This window comes from Fukomys damarensis, unplaced genomic scaffold (assembly GCF_012274545.1).
Source record: "Fukomys damarensis isolate Sample0158 unplaced genomic scaffold, DMR_v1.0_HiC HiC_scaffold_39, whole genome shotgun sequence".
Taxonomy (NCBI): domain Eukaryota; kingdom Metazoa; phylum Chordata; class Mammalia; order Rodentia; family Bathyergidae; genus Fukomys; species Fukomys damarensis.
The window spans coordinates 84,087,743-84,094,059 of record NW_022900951.1 but is presented as its reverse complement, the minus strand read 5'-3'; the positions used below and the strand labels follow the sequence as shown (position 1 = coordinate 84,094,059).

The 6,317-nt window shown below is 41.3% G+C and overlaps 1 protein-coding gene and 1 long non-coding RNA gene across 2 annotated transcripts in view; one reads left to right on the top strand and one right to left on the bottom strand.

Moving 5' to 3' along the window:
- Positions 1-6,289, bottom strand: part of LOC109117662 — a 34,182-nt gene extending 27,893 nt beyond the window's left edge. Inside the window, exons 1-4 of the long non-coding RNA XR_002024968.2 lie at positions 6,185-6,289; positions 5,597-5,687; positions 3,677-3,787; positions 2,734-2,812 (exon numbers count right to left, since the gene is read on the bottom strand). This is a non-coding gene — a long non-coding RNA (uncharacterized LOC109117662). The remainder of the gene's footprint in view (positions 1-2,733; positions 2,813-3,676; positions 3,788-5,596; positions 5,688-6,184) is intronic.
- Positions 5,560-6,317, top strand: part of Tsc22d3 (TSC22 domain family member 3) — a 62,931-nt gene continuing 62,173 nt past the window's right edge. The window contains exon 1 of the mRNA XM_010611874.3: positions 5,560-5,732. The gene's annotated coding sequence lies outside the window, so the exon portion shown is untranslated. The remainder of the gene's footprint in view (positions 5,733-6,317) is intronic.

Genomic DNA, 6,317 nt, shown 5'->3' with positions numbered 1-6,317 from the left:
AAAAAAAAAAAAAAGTTAAAAAAAAGTCGCGCGTAGTGGCACACACTTGTAATCCCAGCACTTGGGAGGCTGAGGCAGGAGGATCGCTGTGAGTTCGAGACCAGCCTGAGCTACATAGTGAGTTTTGAGCTCCAGGTCAGTCTCAACTACATAGTGAGATCCTGTCTCAAAAACAAACAAACAAAAATACTATAAACTTATTTAATTACTGTACTATATATGTGTGCTTCACATAAGAAAAGATTTATAAAAGTTATTTAAGCTATATTGGAAGTCATTTTAATAATCTCCAGGATATTTAAAGTAGTAATAGGGTCAAAGAAAAAACACCTTTATCAAAATCTGGTCCTATGTGCCTCGATTTACCAAATACCTGACTTTTCTGGAGGATATTACTATAATTCACAATGTTAGAACACATGAGCAAAATTAGTTTCAAGATTAACTATGATTCTTTTGTACATTTTAGTTTCAAGATTTGCTCTTTAATCTATTACCTAAAAAATTAAAATAGGTGTACTGTAAAAGCATTGGTGAATAGTACTCATTAAATTAATTATGGCACCTGTGTACCATCTTTCACCTTTTCAAAAATTTTTAATAGTTGTATATAATTGTCATTTTACTCTTTCATTTCTTATGGTGTAATTTACTGTAATTTAAAAAGATTTTTCAATGATTTGGATCCTGAATTTGTCTGTGTATTTCATTTGTTTAGAAAGATTCTTTTGGGTTTGGGAATGAGATTTGTATATTTAAATTTTTTATGGATATAATACAAAGGAATGTATAAAATAGTATTTTTTTGGTTTTGAATTGATATATTTCTCTTGTTGTTTTTGACATCCATTACCTATTTAATAGATTATTTTTAAAGATTATTTAAAAATACTTCTGTATAGATTTTTCTTATATTTCCTTGTTTACCTTTTTATTTGTATCTATGGCATAATCAATGAATTAATCTCTTCTTTTTATATCAAAATGGATTTCTGGTCTTATTTAACATTTTCTCATATTTGATTGTCATTTTCTCTAGCCTGTGCTCTAGCATGAAAAACTGGGTTTTATTTAAACTAGTTAGAATTTGTCTCTCTGTATGATGATAACAGCCCAAACATTTTATTTTAAATAAAATATTTATTTGCTAGATAAGAAAAAATAATCAGTATGGAGATCCCTCAAAGAACTAGGATTGGAAATCCCATTTGACCCAGCTATTCCCCACAAGTTTCTTTTTACTGTCAAAAGGGTCCACAGCACAAAAAAAGGTAATATGCCCCTGAGAAAGTTTTTAATACCCTTATCAGCTTTTGCAGTCTGCAAATCTGTGATGAACACTTGTGAAAGTTCTCAGGAAATATAATCTGATTTTCCCAGAGAAGAAAGGTTGACAAAATTGAATATCGATGATAAGAAAATAAACTTGCCTAAAAATCACTTTTGTGTGCCTTCATTTGAGCCTACCTAGACTCTAAGTGCTAAAGGGCTCCTTATTCTCCAGATGTGCTATATCTCCTCCCTGTATCTCAATTTCCCTGTTTCTTTTTTTAATGGTATGGCGGATCGAACTCAGGCCCTTGCACTTGTGAGGCAGGCGGTGGGACCACTGATCTAAATCCCAGGCCCTCAATTTCCCTATTTCTTTAATGGAGGTGATAGTAGTATCTTACAGGGTTGATGTTATCATTAAACTGTCTGATGTAATGTAGGGCACTGCCTGGCACATAAGAAGATCATAAAAAGTTCAGCTATTATACTGGAGTTATCAATTTCCTATTTGGCCCTATACTGTACAAATAAATCTTTAAACATATTAGTCAGTAAACCGTTGATTGCATATGTTCCTATTTTGAATATAGAATCTTCTTAAAACAGATGTTACATTTTGCAAATGTTTGATAAACCCATCCCTTAAAATGTGTTCCATCTTTTGGCTTGCCTGGACCACAATGAATAAAAAGGAACTGTCTTGGGCTTCATATAATATATAATATAGTTAATGTGTATAAGTAGCGAAACTATTTTAACTTTTTAAACATTATTTTACAAAATAACAGGAATTCAAGTTTAATAACTAAATAAGAAAATACACACATCTGCTTAAATAACAATAAATGCCTGCCTGTCTTCACAGATACACGTGGGAAAGTAGATTGAAATATTACTGATAACCACTTTTACCCTCCAAGCCACCACAGTGCATGCAACGTCTGATAGTTACATGCAGGCTTGGATTCTACTGATTGTGTGTGGAGGACATGGGGAACAGTTAGAGCTGCACTGCACCCTCCCCTACACAGTGTCTTGTTCTCACCTCTGCACCCTACACTGGAGCACCACACGAGTCAGGAAAAGTAGCACTAAAAATCACGTAATAGCATTAAAAGTTTATCACCTTGTGGAGCCAAATTACTGCATAGCTGTCCAGGGCTGCATCAGTCCAGGTGCCATGGGTTGGATATATCTGATTTACACTTGATCTTGGCCAAAAGGACGAGAAGCTATGGACATGCCTGATTGAAAAGGTCACCTAAGGTCAGGTGTGGTGGCAAATGCCTGTAATCCCAGCACTTAGGAGGCAGAGACAGGAGGATCACTGTGAGTTCAAAGCCAGCCTGGGATACATAGTGAGACTCTGCCCCCGCCCAAAAGAAGCAGTCACTGAATGGGTAAAAGTACAAGACCTGAAGCCAGAAAGCAGTGGGTTGGAGTCAGGACTCCACTACTTACTCATTGTGACCCAAGAGCTTCTTAAACTTTCCAATCTCATATCATCCCTTGGAATCCTAGCACCTGTATCATAAGGTTGCTGTGAGGAATAAATGAGATAATATATGTAAGGGACTGGCACATAAAAAGGACTCAGTAAATTATACCTCTTCCTTTTCTTAATAATTAGGGAATGCAAGACAATTTAGGGAAATGGGGAGAATCTGTAATGTTTTACACTTGTTGCCTGAAGATCTGGGTCCCGAGTCTTGGAAAGAGAGGCTGGAAAGGCCTCAATTCTAACTATTCTATCTCTTACATTTTGTTCTCCTTCAGTACAAAACCGTTTTGTAACCCATAACAGCTCCCTCAACTCTCACCCCAGGCCTCTGTCTACTAGGATATCTACAGAGAATTCCTGACTTGTGATGGCTCAGCATAATTTTTTTTTTTTTTACTTTATGATGGGACAAGAGCAACATGTATTCAGTAGAACCCATACTTCAAATTTTGAATTTGAATCTTTTCTTGGGCTAGTAATGTGTCGCTGAGTACACTCTTGTGATGTTGGGCAGCTCCAGTGAACCACAAGACTAGGAGGGTAAACGACTGATACTCAACAGTATAGTGCCGTGATGGAGAACCTTTCAGAGCTTTCAATGAGAACAAACAACCTGCTGCAGCATGCATGCCATAGATGTGCCACTACTGTGGTGTAGTGTGCTGCTGCTAAGCTATGAGTATCAGTAAGTTAAATGCAGTAAATACATTGATTTTTGATATGTATTTTCAAGTTACGGTGGGTTCATGAGCTGTACCCCCACTGTAAGTCAGTAAGGAGCCTCTGTAGATTCCCTTCCCCTCTTCCAGAGCAAACCCTCCTCCGCACCTTTCACAGCATGTGCTGACCCACCCCCCCAGCCCTCCCCCCAACCACACACACCGGGCCTCTGTCATCACTTACCACTCGTACTGTTTTGTCTGTCTATGCATCCTTTTTTCCAACTTAAACCATGAGTTCTTTGGGGTCTTGGGTCAAGTCTCATTTATCTCCGAATCCTCACTAACACTGTACCTGGCACAGGACAAATGCATAGTAAAGGGGCTGTCAAATGACCATCTGAGGAGGTGCTCTTTCCATCCCCTTTCTGCTCCACCCAGAAAGCCAGTGGCTCTGTCTAGCTCTCTCAATTTATGCAAGAACATTTTGATGCTTGGGGTCTCTCCATCCAACACAATATATTCAGCAAAGCAAAGCTTCAGAGAGCCAGGGTGGCCCTGCCTGGGTAGCTTTCCTTCACAGAGGTGTGCAGTATGTTAATACAAGCTGAACTTGTATGCAAACACATGATAGTTCTCTGAACTCTGTCTCTGAACTAGCTAGATTTTTCTATACCTCAATTATATTTGCTGTAGATCAGTCTGGATATGGTATGCAAAACAGTATTGAATTATTAATAATACTGCTTGAGAGCAAGGACTACAGCAATGGAAATGTCAAGGGGACAGAATCTTGAGTTTAATGGTGCCAAATGCCAAGAAGAAAATACTTCCACCAGGGCCTCATCCCAAGGTCACACACAAAAATAAGAGGATCCAGGCAAATACAGAAGCGAAAAGCCTAGCAGTTCCCCCAAAATACAACTGAAATAAACATTTATGGATCTAATATATTTTGTTATAAAATAATTACAAACAAGAGGAAAAACTTAAACACTAATTAGAAAACTGAGTAGGCTATAAGTCTACACAAGGCAAATGGAATTTTATATTTTACTCAAGAACATTTTTAAAGACTTTTTTAAAAAAAAGAAACAGGGAGAAAATAATACATCTAAAGGGACTGGCTTTTCTGAGACAGGGTCTCACTCTGTAGTTGAGACTGACCTGGAACTATGTAGCCCAGGCTGGTCTCAAACTCACAGCGATCCTCCTGCCTTAGCCTCCTGAGTGCTGGGGTTACAGGCATGTGCCACCACGCCTGGCCACCAGTATCATTTTCAACCCTGATCTCGGGATCCTGTCTGGAGCCCGAGCTACAGCTTGGTTTTGGTTTTCTGGTCACTAGCAGTGTACTTACTGCCCTCCGGGTTTCCCAAATTTAGGGGGACAACACCTAGAGGGCCCTGAGAGCAGGACTCAGTCTGCCAGCTTTTGTTTGTCTGTCATTGGTCTGGCTTGTAGCACCTGGAGAGATTTTCCTTTTTTTTTTTTTTTTTTGCTTTTCTCAAATACTATTTTTTCAAACAAAACATTTATCGGTACATTTTAGATACGCATAACGATAACACTCATCATAGAGAATTTTCTCCTGTACACGATATGTCCTGCCTCTTCTTTTTTAAAATCTAGGAAATCCAATCTGCAGGGATTTGGGCAAGCTGAGTTCCACTAGTAAGAGAGCTGCTCTGTTTCTAACGTCCCGCCTACAGCTTGACAATAGGGCTTTATTCTGGCACTGCGCTGCCTCTTCTAAGAACCGTCGCACCGTGGATTCCAACAGGAGGCACCTCTAGTGTCTCCCAACGCTGGAACTCTTTGACTCGAGCGCGGACCCTTTTCTTGTCTCGGGCACAAGATGGCAGTATATAGTACCGTATTTCAAAAGCTGAGGACCCGGCACTAAAGCGACTGGAAGGGGGGAGCTCTCCAATTGAAATCTATTTGTTTTATATGAGAAGTGAACACTATAAGTCTTTTTCATTTTTCCAGGAGCCAACAACTATTGAATCTTACACACTCCGTGTATTCCAAGTCTCCAAGTCCGAGACACCCCAAAAGCCTACCACTTCGTCCGCGCAACACAGCCACACCTCCCACCAACCTGGAAAAAGCGCCACCGCACCACACTCCCCCGGGCCGCTCGTGCGCCCTGTCACTTCACCTCTGCTCGAGACTCCGGCTCACGGATCCCTCCGCCAGAGGGTTCGCGAAGCGTCTCTCCCTGGCCCGGCGCGCGGGCTGGTGAACAGTTTCTGCACGGGGAGAGAGGAGAGGCTGCAGATCACCTAAAGTGCCAGGTAGCGGTCTGAAGGAGGGAGGACACGTTTAGAAAAGTAGGGAAAGAGAAGCGAGGGGAAAGAGGGCGTGCCGAGGTGAAAGAAGTAAAAGGGGGACAGAAAACGAGGGCACGGAGAGGGGCGAAAGAATCCGAGAGAAAGAGGAAAGCGGAGAAAGGCAGTGCCGAGAGAGAGAAAAGGCGGAGAAAAAGAAATAAAGAGGGAACGGAGGAAATAGAGGAAATGAGCAAAGGGTAAAAGGGAAAAAGGAAACAAATAGTGGCAAAGTAGAAGCGCGGAGAAGGAAGGGGCAGAGCCGAGCGAAGCCTGCCGGGGAGCGAGCGTTCCGGGAAAACGGGAGAGGATCCCTCAACTGGGATTCGGGGAAGAGGGGGAGAGGGCAGGTGGGGCAAAGGAGCCAAGGAAAAGTGAATTAAAGAGAAAGGGACAGAAACTGAGGACTTTGAGCGTACTTCTGTGAGTTTTGCTGGAGGCATTTATTGGGTATTCCTGCTGTTTGCCGTGCGCTCAAACTGCCGAGGAGACCGCTCTTCGCGGCTCCCGACGTGGGTTTTAAGGGGGCAGAGGTTTAAAGCCTCTGCGCGC